Source organism: Pan paniscus, chromosome 14 (genome assembly GCF_029289425.2).
Source record: "Pan paniscus chromosome 14, NHGRI_mPanPan1-v2.0_pri, whole genome shotgun sequence".
Classification (NCBI taxonomy): domain Eukaryota; kingdom Metazoa; phylum Chordata; class Mammalia; order Primates; family Hominidae; genus Pan; species Pan paniscus.
Window position 1 is genome coordinate 49,765,368 of NC_073263.2, and position 15,432 is coordinate 49,780,799.

The 15,432-nt window shown below is 42.3% G+C and overlaps 1 protein-coding gene and 2 pseudogenes across 2 annotated transcripts in view; 1 reads left to right on the forward strand and 2 right to left on the reverse strand.

Annotated features, from left to right (window-relative positions):
* Nucleotides 1-15,432, forward strand: part of RB1 (RB transcriptional corepressor 1) — a 171,970-nt gene that overhangs the window by 13,025 nt on the left and 143,513 nt on the right. The window lies entirely within an intron of this gene.
* LOC134728838 (protein phosphatase 1 regulatory subunit 26-like) lies at nucleotides 868-12,396 on the reverse strand (annotated as a pseudogene).
* LOC112436894 (PEST proteolytic signal-containing nuclear protein-like) lies at nucleotides 12,396-12,883 on the reverse strand (annotated as a pseudogene).

Genomic DNA, 15,432 nt, shown 5'->3' on the forward strand with positions numbered 1-15,432 from the left:
GGGGAATGCTTTCAACTTTTGCCTCTTAAGTATGATGTTGGCTGTGGATTTGTCATAGATGGCTCTTATTATTTTGAAGTATGTTCCTTCAATGCCTAGTTTGTTGAGCTATATACCACACTTTCTTTATCCACTAATCGGCTGATGGGCACTTCAGTTGATTCCATACTTTTGCAGTTGTGAATTGTGCTGCAATAAACAAGTGCAGGTTTCTTTTTGATATTATGACTTCTTTTATTTTGGGTAGATACCCAGTAGTGGGATTGCTGGATCGAATGGTTGATCTGCTTCTAGTTCTTTGAGAAATCCTCATACTATTTTCCATAGAGGTTGTGCTAATTTACATTTCCACCAACAGTGTATAAGGATTCCCTTTTCACTGCATCCTCGCCAACATCTATTGTTTTTTTACTTTGTTTTCCATATAAAAAGGGGTTTATTTAGATGTTAGAATCATCTAGTGATTCAGAAAGATTGGACATGAATCCACCCAGGCCCAGGGCTGAGCTGCAGAGCAGCCGCTGACATCCGCGGGGATTTCACATGCAACAGGGAGCTCTCACGTGCTTGCTGGCCATTGTGCTTCAAATCGTTTTTTCCAGCGGACGGCTGTGACTGCAGTTTTCAAATGTGCTCTGGCCTCCAAGGACCAGGGGGGCGGTGGGGGGCGGGGGTGTCCTCTGTATAAAAAGTGCTGTCCTGCGAGCTTCCCGACGGACACTTTGGGGCATCTGAGCGATTCCCGGGGAGGGCAGCTCTGCCTTCCTCAGGCTACCACTGCAGCCACCGACGGACATTCTCACCAGCAATCAACCAAAAAACATCAGAGTCTCTGTGAACTTGGCTGCGATGATAAGAACCAAATGTTTTCTAATCTAAGACTTGTATGCAGAACACAGGAAATTGCAATTAGGAACACCCTACAAAATTGAACAACAGTATTTTCTAAAAATATTTTTTACATCACTTTAAATAATTTACAGAAAGCTACAGAAATCATATTTACCAGGACACATCTGTTAAATAAAAGCATTGTTTCATGTTGGTGTACGTCTATACAGGGCTATGTATAACCGACTCCTGTTTCCCCTCCCTGCAACCACAGAACCATCACACACACACACACACACACACACACACACACACGGATACACGCACAGATATGCCCCTTTCCACAAATGCACGGAAACCGGGACGCAAACCCACAACTCGAGGGCTTAGACCTTCACTGCTGAGCTGCCGCCACTGTCCTCCGTGCGCGGAGTGTCGCTGAAGTCACTGGCCTCACTGCCCAAGGCGTCCCCGCCCAAGGCGCCCTGGTCCTGGTCGTCCCTATCGATGACCCTTCGTCAATACCTCAGGTCTAAAATGCTTTCCTCCGAGCCCGAGTTCCTCCTGTCGGGCAAACTCAGCCCTGTCTGTGCCTTGCTGCTTGGCCAGGGCCCGCCGTCCTTCTTCGCCAGCAAGTGTGGGCTTCCAAAGACAGGGCTGGGCCCGGCCTGGGCCTCCCTGAAGGCAGAGAAGGACGGGCCCTGCGGAGGCAGCCCCATGTCGGGCTGAAGAGGCTGGCCTGCCTGCCCCCCTGGGAGACACCCTTTCCAAAATGGAAGAGCTGGGTGGACAGCGCGGGGAGAAGCCCGCAAGGGGTAGGCTGGGCAGGCCCCAGGCGGGGCCCTCGGACCCCTTGTCTTTCCCGCTCCCGACGCCCCGCCTCCACTCCGCATCTCTACCTTCCTAGCGCAGCGCGCACGGGTTCCGGTGGGTGAAGTCGCTCGAGGGCAGGGTGTGGTCAGCCTGGGCTCCAGAGTCCCTCTCAGCTTCCTGGCTAGGGGTCAGGAAGCCCCGGCTCCCGCAGCCCATGTGAAAGTTCCCCCCAGCACCTCCGGCCTCTGTGCCCGCTGTGGCACTGCTGGGCAGCTGAACAAAAGCACTTTTGGCAGCATGCTCGGCCCCTCGTGAGCGCTGGTCTTTCTGAATGTAAACATTTCTCCTGCTCGCTGAGAGCCCCTTGGCGGAGACACTGCCACTGGTGCTCCTGGGCGGTGCCGGATCCCCTTGGGCGGGAGCAGCGGGGAGCCCCTTCCTGCCCTGGCTGAACAGGTCGGCTGTGCCCTGTGCTCCAGCGCTCTCTGCACCTCATGGCCCTTCTGCCGGCTGTGGGACCCCCCTGGCCCACTGGCTCCGCGTGCACACGCCAGGCGGTGGGGCCCGCTCCTTCCTGCACAGCAACTCTGGCCTGAATGAGCCCCACTTCCCGAGAGCAGCAGGGCCCTCTGCCTGAACTTCTGAACTGCTCACTGACTCCTTGGCCTTTTCCGCCAAAAACTTACTAATCTACAGTTCGATGCTCTCGTCACTGTCCACTGAACTCCTGTCGTCAGACAGGGAGCCGGGGCTGGGAGCTGGGCCCTGGCATTCCCTGGGGAAATGGATTCCCTTCAGAGGCGGAGGCAGAGGCGCATCCCCTCACTCGGAAGGCCGGGGCCGTGTCCTGGCTCCTGACGCCGTCCTGCTTCGTCTTCTCTGCCATACTGCCACAGACACTGGGAGGTTTGTTCCCTGGACCCTCGCCGCTGTCTCTCTTGGACTTGGAGAGTCAGCTATTAAGCACCGGCGGGCTTCTGTCTTTCCAGTCTCTCGGGAGCCCGCCCAGCTGCTCCAGGAAGTGCGTCTGGGCAGTGCTGAACCTGACCTTCTTCCTGCACGCAGCCCTGGGTTCCCTGCACCTCCTCCTGAGCTTTCGCTTGGACCTTAAGTCCTTGATGGCCGTGTCCAGGTCCTCGTCACTGTCCAGGGAGCTGCTCTTGTCTTCGGAGCTCTCCTTCTCGTCCAGGTGCCTCACCTCGTCTGTCTTACCCTGGCCCTGCGTCATGGGAGTGTCGCCGGGCCCCTTGGCTGCGCCCTCCCCTCCCGGGACCTCGCTGGCTTTGCCCTGGACGGGCAGGTCCCGCCCCTCATGGCCGGGCACGGCTCACGCCTGGCTGTGGTCGGCATCCTGGCCACCATCTTTCACCACCTCCCGCGTTTTCTTGGGCGTGGACGGCCTCATGGCATGGCCGCCGCCTCTACGTTTCCTTTTGCAGCTCAGCAGCGGGTCCGGTGTTTTAGAGAGGGGGGCCTTGGGGCCACTGGTCTGGCTGTTGGGGCCAGGCGGTGAAAGTGGGCCCTGGGCAGCCTGCGAGCAGCTCTCACCTCTGGCCCGCAAACTCCCCGACTATGCCTTGAGGGTCAAAACGTCTGCATTTCCTGATCGATGCTGTCGTCGCTGTCCACGGAGCTACTGTCGTCGTCAGAGCGGGAAGGCACGTTCGGGGAGTAGAAGCGTGGGCTTGCAGACAGGGACCTGTTGCTGCCTTACATGGGGGCCGGCAGGGTAGTCTTGGAAATGCCCAAGATTGCTTCCGCGCGCGTCAGTTCAGCGGACGTGTCTGCCTGGCACGAGGACCGTTCTACAAACTCGTTCCTGGAAGCCGGGCTCGCTGGAGGCGGAGCTTTGGTTTCCTTCGGGAGCTTGTGGGGAATGGTCAGCGTCTAGGCACCCCGGGCAAGGGTCTGTGGCCTTGGTGGCCACTGGCTTCCTCTAGCTGGGTGTTTTCCTGTGGGTCTCGCGCAAGGCACTTTTTTGTGGCGCTGCTTGTGCTGTGTGCGGGGTCAGGCGTCCTCTCTCCTCCCGGCGCTGGGCCCTCTGGGGCAGGTCCCCGTTGGCCTCCTTGCGTGTTTGCCGCAGCTAGTACACCTGGATGGCCTCCTCAGTGCCGTCGTTGCTGCTGGAGTCTGACGCCTCGGGCGCCTGCGCCGCACTTGTGACTTGCTTTCCCCTTCTCAGGGCGCCAGCGCTCCTCTTGACCCCGCTTTTATTCTGTGGTGCTTCTGAAGGGCTGCAGGGGGCTGCTGGCTTCGGGCTGCCCTTGTTCTCCTGCTTGGTCGTGACCCTGGACTTGAGGCTTCTGGGCTGCACGTTCGTCTTTGCTAACCGGGGAGGTTTGCGAAAGGCGAACTCTTTATGGGCGCCCCTCAGACCCTGCCGATGCGCCACCTTTGCGGCTAGCTCTTCGTGGGATTTCAAGAGTGACTTGGTCGAATTTTCGTTTGGGTCTGGTTTTTTATCTATTGACCCCATCACATTTTTGGGTCGCATGCTATCTCTTCTCATTCAGAAGCTGTTCTATTTCCGCCTTAATGCTCTGCTCGGAGTCGTTGCTGCTCGCTCTGACCGGGAAGGCAGAACCCTAGTCCTCACTGGATCTCACCTGGCTGCCAGGGCCACCACCTGAGCCAGGTACAAGTTTTGGGGGGACACACGGAAGTCGGGGTACTGCCGTGAGATAGTTCTGGCTTACATCTACTGCCACTGCCTGCAGCCCTGGAAGGCTGGGCTGCGCCTGGCTGGCCCCTGCCAGCCCCGGGCTGTGCGGCTCCACTCTTTGCCTTTAGGTACTCCCGGATGGCTTCCGCAATGTCCCGGTCCACGGAATCATCATTGAATCTAGCACCAACGGGCCAAAGTCTGCAGTTTCCTCCTCCCTCATGGGGTCAAAGTCAGCAACAAGACCACAGGCAGGCAATGCGGGCTGCTCCTTGTGCACGGTGGGCTTGGCAGCTGGCTTGGCGTCTGCCCTGTGGCCCCTCTGTGCAGCGCGCTCATCGCTGGTGCCCCGAGCAACCCCGCTGCGCTGCAGCATGCTGATGAGCATCTGCACGCGGGCGCTCACCGACACGCTCTCCACGCCCTCGTCAGCCTCCGAGAAGCACCCGGGGAACCTAAAGCTCCCTGGTGGGCCAAAGGCCTCCCATTTGGACTGGGGAGCAACCCCTGGAGTAGCGTTCCTGAGAAACATTCTAGCAGAAGGGGAGGGACGCGCAGAGGGACGACGCTTTATTTCTCTGCCAGCTTCATATACTCAAAAGGTTGGCAGCGGGGCGCAGTGGCTCACGCCCGTAATCACAGCACTTTGAGAGGCCGAGGCGGGCGGATCGCGAGGTCAGGAGTTTGAGACCCGCCTGGCCAACATACTGAAACCCCGTCTCTACTAATAATACACAAATTAGCCGGGCGTGGTGGTGTGAGCCTGTAGTCCCAGCTACTCGTGAGGCAGAGGCCAGGGAATCGCTTGAAGCCGGAAGGTGGAGGTTGCAGTGAGCTGAGATCGCGCCACTGCTTTCCAGCCTGGGTGACAGAGCGAGACTCCGTCTCAAAAAAGAAAAAAAAAAAAAAGAGTGGCAAGTGGTGCCCATGAGATAAAGTCTGCAAATGCTTCTTTGCAGTTTAAAAAGGACGACGACTATAAACCCAGGATCAGGACGACGTTACGCATAGATTTATTCTTGACCTGACCAACGAGCTCTTGAAATTCTCTTTGCAACCAGGTCGACTGTGAAACTGCAGCCAGTGTCCCCAAACGCCCCAAGGATAAGGCCTTTATCACTCCGACGCATCCTCTCTCTGCTTTTTAAATAGACTTTTGACTCGGCCCGGCCCCCTGCCACCCACCGCGCTGACCCTGCCTGCGCTTGCGTCCCGCGTCCCGCGTCCCGCATCCGGGGGGAGGCGGCGGGCCCGGGTCTCTGGGGCTGGCCCATTTACTTAGTTTTGTTTTTGTTGCATTTGCTTTTGGTGACACTCCCTTTTTGATATTCCACATATAAATGAGGCAATAATTTTCTTTCTATGTCTGCTTATTTCGCTTAGCATAATGGTCTCCCTGTCCACCGCGGCTCCCGCGCAGGGAGGAGGGGCAAGGGCCTCCGCCCGGGCCCCGCCTCCCCGCGCGCCGCTGCCACCGCCCCGCACCTTTTTTTGACTTTTTAATAATGCTCATTCTGACTGTGATAAGGTGGTATCTCATTATGGTTTTAATTGGTATTTCCCTTGTGATTGGTGATGTTGAGTATTTTTCATGTTTGTTGGCCATTTGTGTATCTTCTTTTGAAAAATGTCCGTTTGGCTGGGCGCGGTGGCTCACGTCTGTAATCCTAGCACTTTCGGAAGCCAAGGCGGGTGGATCACCTGAGGTCAGGAGTTCGAGACCAGCCTGGCTAACATGGTGAAACTCCGTGTCTACTAAAAATACAAAAATTAGCTGGGCGTGGTGGCATGCGCCTGTAATCCCAGCTACTCTCGAGACTGAGGCAGGAGAATGACATGAACCCAGGAGGCGGAGGTTGCAGTGAGCCAAGGTTGCGCCATTGCACTCCAGCCTGGAAGACAGGAGTGAAACTGCATTGCAAAAACAGCAACAAAAAAAATCCATTCATCTAGTTTGTCCACTTTTTAACAGGATTATTTGTTTTCTTCTTGCTGATTTTCTTGAGTTTCTTGTAGATTCTGGATCCTTTGTTGGATGTATAGTTTGTAAATATTTTCTCCCATTCTGAGGGTTGTCTCTTTTCTCTGTTGATTATTTCTTTTGCTATGCAGAAACTTTTTAGTTTAAGTCCCATTTACTTAGTTTTGTTTTTGTTGCATTTGTTTTTGGTGACACCCCCTATTTTTTAGATTCCACATATAAATGAGATCATGCAATAATTTTCTTTCTGTGTCTGCTTATTTCACTTAGCATAATGGCCTCCATGTCCACCTGTGTTGTGGCAAGTGACAGGATCACCTTTCTTTTTATGGCTGAATAATATTCCATTGTTTATATATACTACATTTTGTTTATCCACTTCTCTGTTGACAGACACATAGATTGTTTCCATATTACTTAGCTGTATATAGAAATACAGGTGGTTTTTGTATGTTGATTTTGTACTCTGAAAACTTGGTGAACTAATTTATTAGCTTCAATAGTTTCTTAGTGAATTCCTTAGGATTTTCTAGATGTAAAATAATGTCATTTGCAAATAGAGATAGTTTTACTTCTTCCTTTAAAATCTGGATACCTTTTATTTCTTTTTCTTGCCTAATTGCTTTGTCTAAAATCTCCAATAGAATGTTGAATAGAATGATGAGAAGGACATTGTTGTCTCTTCCTGGATCTTAGTGGGAGACCATCCAGATTTTCACCATTAAGTAGATGTTAGCTGTGGGGTTTTTGTAGATGCCTTTCATCAGCTGAAGAATTTTTTATTTCTAGGGTGTTGAGTGTTTTGTTATGAAAGGGTGTTGGATTTTGTCAAATGATTTTTCTGCTTCTATTGATATAATAATGTAGTTCTTGTTCTGTAGTATATTAGTTGATTTTCAGGTGTTAAACCAACATTGCATCTCTGGAATAAGTCCCACTTGGTCACAATGTATAATCCTTTTGATATGTTGCTAGATTTGGTTTGCTAATTTTTTTTTTTTTGAGGATTTCTATACGTGTTTTTATAAGAGATTTTGGTCTTTAGTTTTTTTCCTTGTGCTGTCTTTGTCTGATTTTAGTATCAAGATAATACTGGCCTTTCACAGAATGGACTGGGAAGTGTTCCCTCCTCTTCTGTTTTGATGGGGCAGTTTGTGAAGAATAGATATTAATTCTTCTTTAAATATTTGGTAGAATTCATCAGTGATGCCATCTGGGCCTGGACTTTTCTCTGTGGAAAGTTTCAAAATTACTAATTCAGTCATTTTACTTGTTATAGGTTTATTCAGTTTGTCAGTTTCTTTCTGAATCAGTTTTTATACTTTATATTTTTCTAGGAATTTGTCTACCTCATCTAAGTTACCTAGTTCATTGGCAAATAATTGTTCCTGGCATTGCCATTATAATCCTTTTTATTTCTGTCAGGTTAGTAGTAATTTTTTTTTTCATTCCTGATTTTGGTTAATTCGAGCCTTCTCTCTTTTATCTTGGTCAGTCTAACTAGAAGTTTCTCAATGTTGGTGATTTAAAGTATTTTTTCTGGTTTCATTGATTTTTCTTTATTTCTCTATTCTCTAAAAAATTTTGATCAAACAATTTTTCCCTGTTTTTTCACTACCCAATGTTTATACTTAATGTGTGTATTGGATAACTCTATTAAAGTTCATCATCATGTACTTTCATCATGTAATAGTCAGATATATCTTATATATAATTGTACTGCCTACTTTTAGAATTGCTTGTTCTTTAAGGCTTTGACTTCATAAAAGTTTTCACTCTTGGCCAATATTATTTACTACAGCGTGTTTTCTTCTTCATGAGGAACCATGGAAGAAATCTTTGGTCCAAGACCCATTAAGCTTTCCTGGAGAAGCTAACTAATTAATTTAATTTAACCTTATAGATACTATGAATCTTATAATTGTTTGTTACTGTTTTAACTGCCAGCTTTCATGATAGCATGCATTTTGGGGGATACTAACATTTTTCTTGTCATTTTTTTCACCTTTCTATATTTTACTTTCACAATTATAAGTAAATAAAGACTTGTTTTAACATAAATCACACTTTATAGTAATAAAGAGCGGGTCTCTGTTGCTCTCCTTTTTTACTTTAAAATTTTTTATTTTTAATTATTATGGAGACATAATAGGTGTACATGTTTATGGGATACATGTGATGTTTTGATACAAGCATATAATGTGTAATGATCAAATCATGGTAGTTGGAGTATCCATCATCTTAAGCTTTTATCATTTATTTGTGTTAGGAGCATTCCAATTCTAATCTTTTAGTTATTTTGAAATATACAATAAATTATTGTTAACTATAGTCACTGTATTGTGACTATATAGTGTTTCCATAGAACACTAGATCTTGTTCCTTCTATCTAACTGTCTTTTTTGTACCCATTAACCAACTCCTCTTTTATCCTGCCATCCCCAGTACCCTTCACAGCTTCTGGTAATCATCATTCTACTCTGTCTCCATGAGTTCAATTTTTTTTTTTTTTTTAAGCTCTTGCATGTAAGTGAGAACATGTGGTACTTGTCCTTCTGTGCCTGGCTTATTTCACTTAATATGATGTTCTCTGGTTCCAAATGACAGGATTTCATTCTATTTTATGGCTGAATAACATTCCATTGTTTATATGTACCACATTTTCTTTATCCATGCATCCATTAATGGGCATTCAGGTTAACTCCATGTCTTGGCTGTTGGGAAAAATGCAGCATTCAACATGGGAATGCAGATATCTCTTTGATATACTGTTTTTATTTCTTTTGGATATATACCCAGTGGTGGGATTGCTGTATCATATGGTAGTTTTATTTTTATTTTTTTGAGGAACCTCCAAACTATTCTTTTATAGTGGCTCTACTAATTTACATTGCCACAAGCAGTTGTGCTTTTGTTTGTTTGTTTGTTTGTTTTTGTTTTTTTTACTGTTTTAACATAATTATTTGGAGCTTCATTCATGATGGCATATGCATGAACAATTTATTTATTCTCATTACTGAGTAGTATCTCATTGCATGGGATTTGTTTTTTTTTAAGTTCAGGGGTACATGTGCAGTTTTGTTACATAGGTAAACTTACGTCATGGGGGTTTGTTGTACAGATTATTTCATTGCCCAGGAATGAAGTCCAATACCTACTAGTTGTTTGTCCTAATCCGCTTCCTCTCCCACCCTCCACCCTCTGATAGGTCCCAGTGTGTCTTGTTCCCCTGTGTGTGTCCATATGTTTTCATTATCTAGCTCCTACTTATAAGTGAGAACATGCAGCATTTGGTTTTCTGTTCCTGCATTAGTTTGCTAAGGATAATGGCCTCCAGCTCTATCCATGTCCCTGAAAAACATTGCTCTCTTTCTATTCCTAGTTATATCCATAGAAATGACCATTGATAGTTTTTGCTTACTCTGTCCCTCCAGTTTTTCCTTCCTCCAGCATATACACAAGGATTTTAATTTTACCCAATTGAAGTCTTACTTATCTACACCTTTTAACAAGTCATCATCAGTAATTTTGGAATAGGCATTAGATTCACATGGTTCAAGATTCAAACGAAAGAAAAGTATAAACAGTAAAAAGTCTCCTCATTCCTTTCCCTAAGCCACCCACTTCTCTTCAGAGGCAACTAATAAAAGTTTCTAGTTTTGCATTATTCTACACCTTGCTTTTTTCATTTAGCAATATATCTTGAAGAGCACATCTCCCTCTGTATTTAGCTTAATCCTTTTAGTGGATTTTTTTTTTATTTTTTGGGTATATCATAATTTATTTATGAATTTCATTGTTGAGAGACATTTAGTTTGTTTTTGAATGTGTAATACTACAAACCGTTGCGGTGAATTATCCTTATATATACATTTTCATGCACAAATGAGAGTACTTTTATAGTGTAGATTCCTAGAAGTAGAACTGCTAGGTCAGAAGGTATTCACATTTAAAAATTTTAAATTTGCTCATAGAATGAAGTCTTTGCTCATAGAATAGTCTTTGCTCAAATCTTACTTTACCAAAGAGGCCTATCGTGACCACTCTGCTTAATACTGTAACCTGCCCCTACTTCTCCCTGAACTTCTCTATCCATTGCACTCTATTCCTTTTCTAGCATAGCATATGGTTTACCTATTTATACTACTTTTTGGTTACTGTCTTTTTCCCTCTGCTCCAAGAAACAGGAATGTTTGTTTTGTTCACTAATATATATTTCTAGCAGTTAGAATAGTGTTTGATGCTTAGTAGGCATTTAGTAAATATTTATTGAATAAATCGTATACATAAGCAAACAGTATCCAAAATTATCCTCCGTAAAAATGCCTAATTTCTTTTTTTTCCTCTGTATCTCAATGAATAAAAAAAAATACTGACTTTCTTTACCCACTTATTTTGGATTTTTTTGGTCTTGTTTTTTGTTTGTTTGTTTTTGAGTTTGACAAATTTATTGGTATTTTATTAAAGACATTCATCTCAGTTGTTTCTCTCTCCCAGCTTGACCTTAGGTTAATATTTCATTTGGGTCAAGAAAAGAATATCAGAAGAGGTATGTTATTTTAACAAACAGGAAAATGGACAAAAATGGATAGTTTACCTACATTAAAGTGAGTTAAATTCAAGTATCTTGATATAATTAAATCATATAAGAACTAAGAGTTCTATATACATTTCCATTGTTTTACCTGGGGCTTATTCTAAACTTAAATACTAGTGAACAAAGAGTTAGGAATATACACAGATTGCTTCTCTGAGTTATTACCGACTAAAAGAGCTCAGCGAGCAGTTACCACCAATAAAACGGTCTGAAGCTGCCTCCAAATACAATATTGTAGTAGGAGTTTTCAAGGAAATTTTTATACTGTATTTTTTTTGTCTGTGACTGTGCTTTTAAAGATGTGTTTAACTGTCACATTAAAAAAAAAGTTCGTATACAATACAAAAATACAAAAATAAAACACCCTACAATACACAAATTAACAAAGTATGTGTGGTGAGATTCCAAAAAATGTTTGAAGATGCATTTTCTTTCCTTCTATTTCAGTATCTAAAATGTGCTTTTTGAGAGGCCATTGGTCAATATGTATACATTTAAAATAAACCATATAATTTTACTAGTAAGAAAGCCAGTAGTTAAGTTCAATTCAAATTGGATTTCACAAGTTAGTAATTTAAATCCTTAGACAAAGTTACAGAAAGTGCATCTTCTTGTTTTCCATCTTCATACAATGTTAAATTTTTTTTTGGTGTTTATACCTTTTAAAAAATAAAAGCAGCCAAATACTTAAGCAATATGTACATTTAAATTTTTGGTGGTGGTTTGTATTTTAAAAGAAACAGTTTTCTTATGATTCGCTTCAAGTTCTGGTGGAAATGCTTACAGGAACTAGCTAATAAACAAAAAACAAGAGAAGCACATTCAAAATACTGATTTACTTTGGTAGCAAATGGTTTTTCTTTGAAGATTAATGAAGATAGACAAGACCCATTAAGGTGAAGTGGGCTATTTCAAATATTCAACAGTTTACATATAAAAAAGTTATTTTAAGAGCTAAGCGTCTGTATCCACTGATAGCAATGCAACACCTAGTTTATGATGACTTGAAAGAAAACAAATGCCCATGAAGAAAAAAGCTGTATTTTAATTTTATCTAAATGTACTTTCAGTCAATAGTTCAGTAACATTTTCCTCCCAATACAATACTCCCTCTCTCTATAAGGCTATTCCTGGGAGCCAGACAAGTTTAGGTAATAAGGGAGTTAAGAGAGTAACTGCTTGCAGTTTTAAATAGACAATTAACTTTTTGCTTCCCTCTTAATGTGCTAATAGTTGTGTCTAAAAAAATAGGCAATTCTTAAAAAGGTACCATTTCTGATTTCTTTATTATCTGTAAACTTTGGAAACTAATCACACAAAACTACCAAATTAGCAAATGTCTTGAAATCTGTATACAAAACATAAATTACCTCTAATTTCAAACTCTCATTTATTAGTGTACCACTCAATCTTTTAAAAAGATGAGAAAGAAAAAAAAAGTGGCTCCAAAGGTAGTCTTATACCATTCTTAAAAAAAGGAAACTTTTTTTTTAACTTTATACCCACCCACACCCCAATTTCAAAACATCATTTAATTGTCTTGGTCATAGAGATTTCCAAGATGAGATTTTATATTCCACTCCCATAGCTTCTGGTTATCAGAAAACCCATGCTTTCCTTTATTGAAGGAGTTTGGTCCAGCTGATGTTGGTGTATCCCTTGCAATATTCTTCATCCTCATCTTTGCTTCTGGAGGCCTTTCCTCTGATTCACTATCTTCATCTTCATTAAAAGCTGCTGCTACTGAAAGAGTATTTGGAGCAAGAGTTGGAACAGTTTCTTTAGGCTTACTTGATCCAAGTTTGATGGATATGGGTGATGCTTTCTTTGTCGTCTGACTACCTATGGCAAATCCAAAGTTGGAGATCTTTGCAGGCTTTGTTGGAGGTCTGCAGCTTCTTCTTCAGCTGATCGCTTCTCAGCGCTGCGGCTGGAACTTTCCTCTCCATTACTCCGGCAGCTCCAGCTCATTGCGACTTTTCAGGCTTCTCCTCTCCCGCCTTCCCATCAGCCATTTCCCCTGCCGCATTGTTTTTTTAAGATTTCAAAAATCTTTCTAATACAAGTTGGGATATAAATAATTAGATATAGAAAATAGCTACAAGGTATTTCTTTTAACTTTCTCCACCCCCAGCTCCCAGCAGTCAAGAGTCAAGCCCTAAGTCTTGTCCTTTCTGTCAGAAATAGATACAAGAAGGATACAGCAAACACTGCTATAACACCTCTCTCATAGGATTCAAATCAGTGTGGAGATTATTATAGGCTCCAGATGAGTTAGGATATCTTTAAGTCTCAATTTAATAAAACTAATTGTTTTCCTGTGCTTTAAATATCTCTCCATTCTATATAAATATAATATAGATCTAACAGATGTAGTCTTGAAATAGATGGCTATAATGTCAGTGAAGTATTTTTTTCCTTATTTATATACATTATAACTTTCCTTATTTATGTACATTATAATTTTAAAGGCCTGATAGTCATAATTATTGATGTTCAGATTGGTAGTTATTTCTGTCTCTTATGTATTCAACTATAAACATTTAATCAAGTTTATGAGACCTAGATATTTAGCAGAGTTTTGGAGTAAATTATTTTATTAAACAAAGAATATAAAATAAACATTTCTACTTATGTTCCTGTTTTAATTTACCTCATTTATAGGCATCTTGATATTGCATTTTCATATTCTAAAAACTATTTTTAAAGACAGGTTGATTCAGAATTACAGTGTACTTGAAAATCATCAGGTACCTATTATTAGTTTTCACCCACATTGAATCTGTGTTTCAGAAACTGTCTACCAAACTTTGTTTATTAAGTAATTATTTTCCCTAGTTTTATTCAAGATATACAAAGCTGCCAACTAGTGCTTTTCATCAGCATCAGGTAAATTGTGTTACTATACTGCGTTGAATTTTAGCAAAGGTAAAGTATTTGCTATTTTAGTTATTGTAGCTTTATTGAAAGCAAACATATAGGTTTTTTAAAGTATTGGAAAACTCGCCAGATTATCATTATATGACTTGGAACCCTAGAAACTCCCAGACCACGAGACTTAATGGTTAATGATCTCTTTCAGTTCTCTTTCAACTTGGAATTCTCTTATTCCAATGCCAACTCATTGCTCTTTTGGAAAGACCCATTCTTTCCTCTATTGTCTTGGTACCTCCTCAGGACATATTCCCCAAAGTGGAAATTTCAGTTTAAGATAATTTTCAGCATTGTGTAGAATAAGAATGGTTAGACAGCTGATGTCAGCAAGATGGTGGAATAGTAGCGCTGTCCTTCAGAAACACCAATTTTGACAACTACCATGGAAAGAATGCCTTTATACTTGAGCATACATGGAACATTCTCCAGGATCAATCATATGTCAGGCCATAAAACAAGTATTAATATATTTAAGAAGATTGAGATAATATCAAGCATCTTTTCTCACCATAATGGCATAAAACTAGAAAGCAAAAATAACAGGAAAACTGGGAAATACTCAAATATGTGAAAATTAAACATGTTCCTGAACAACCAATAGTCAAATAAGAAATCAAAATGGAAATTAAAAAAAATATGTGATACAAATGAACATGGAAACAGCACATCAAGATTTGTGGAATGCAGCAAAACAGTTCCAATAGGAGATTTCATAGTGATAAACACCAACATGAAGGAAACAGTAGGACCCCAGATAAGTAACCTAACTTTACATCTCTCAGAACTAGGTAGAAAAAGAACAAATAAGCCCAAAGTAATAGAAGGAGGGGGATAAGAAAGATCACAGCAGAAATAAATGAAAGACTCGAAAAACAATAGAAAAGAGCAACAAAATGAAGAGTTTTTTGAAAAGATAAACAAAATTGATAAACTTTGAGCTAGAATAAGAAAAAAAGAAGATTCAAATAAATAAAATCAGGAATGAAAGAGGAGACATTATGACTGATATCACAGAAATACAAAGAATCCTGAGAATACTTTGAACAAATTATATACTAACAAATTGGATGACCTGAAAGAGACAGATTGTTTGCCACATACTACCTGCTAAGACTGAATTATGAAGAAATAGAAAATCTGAATGACCAATAACAAATAAGGGACTGAATCAGTAATCAAAAATCTACCAATAGAGAAAAGCCTCAGGACCTGATGGCTTCACTGGTGAATTCTACCAGACATTTGAAGAAGAATACCAATCCTTCTCAAACGTTTTCAAAAATTTGAGTAGGAGGAAACACTTCCAAACTCATTTAACAAGGCTAGCATTACCTTGATACCAAAGTCAGGCAAGGGTATCACAAGAAAAGAAGATTATAGGTCAATATCCCTGATGAACATATGTGCAAAAATTGTCAACAAAATATTAGCAACAGCACATTAAAGGGATCATACATCATGATGAAATTGAATTTATCTCTGGGATTCAAGGATGGTTCAACATATGCAAATCTATAAATATACCACTTCAACAGAATGAAGGACAAATTATGTGATCATCTTAATAGATCCAGAAAAAGTGTTTGACAAAACTTAACATTCTTTCATGATGAA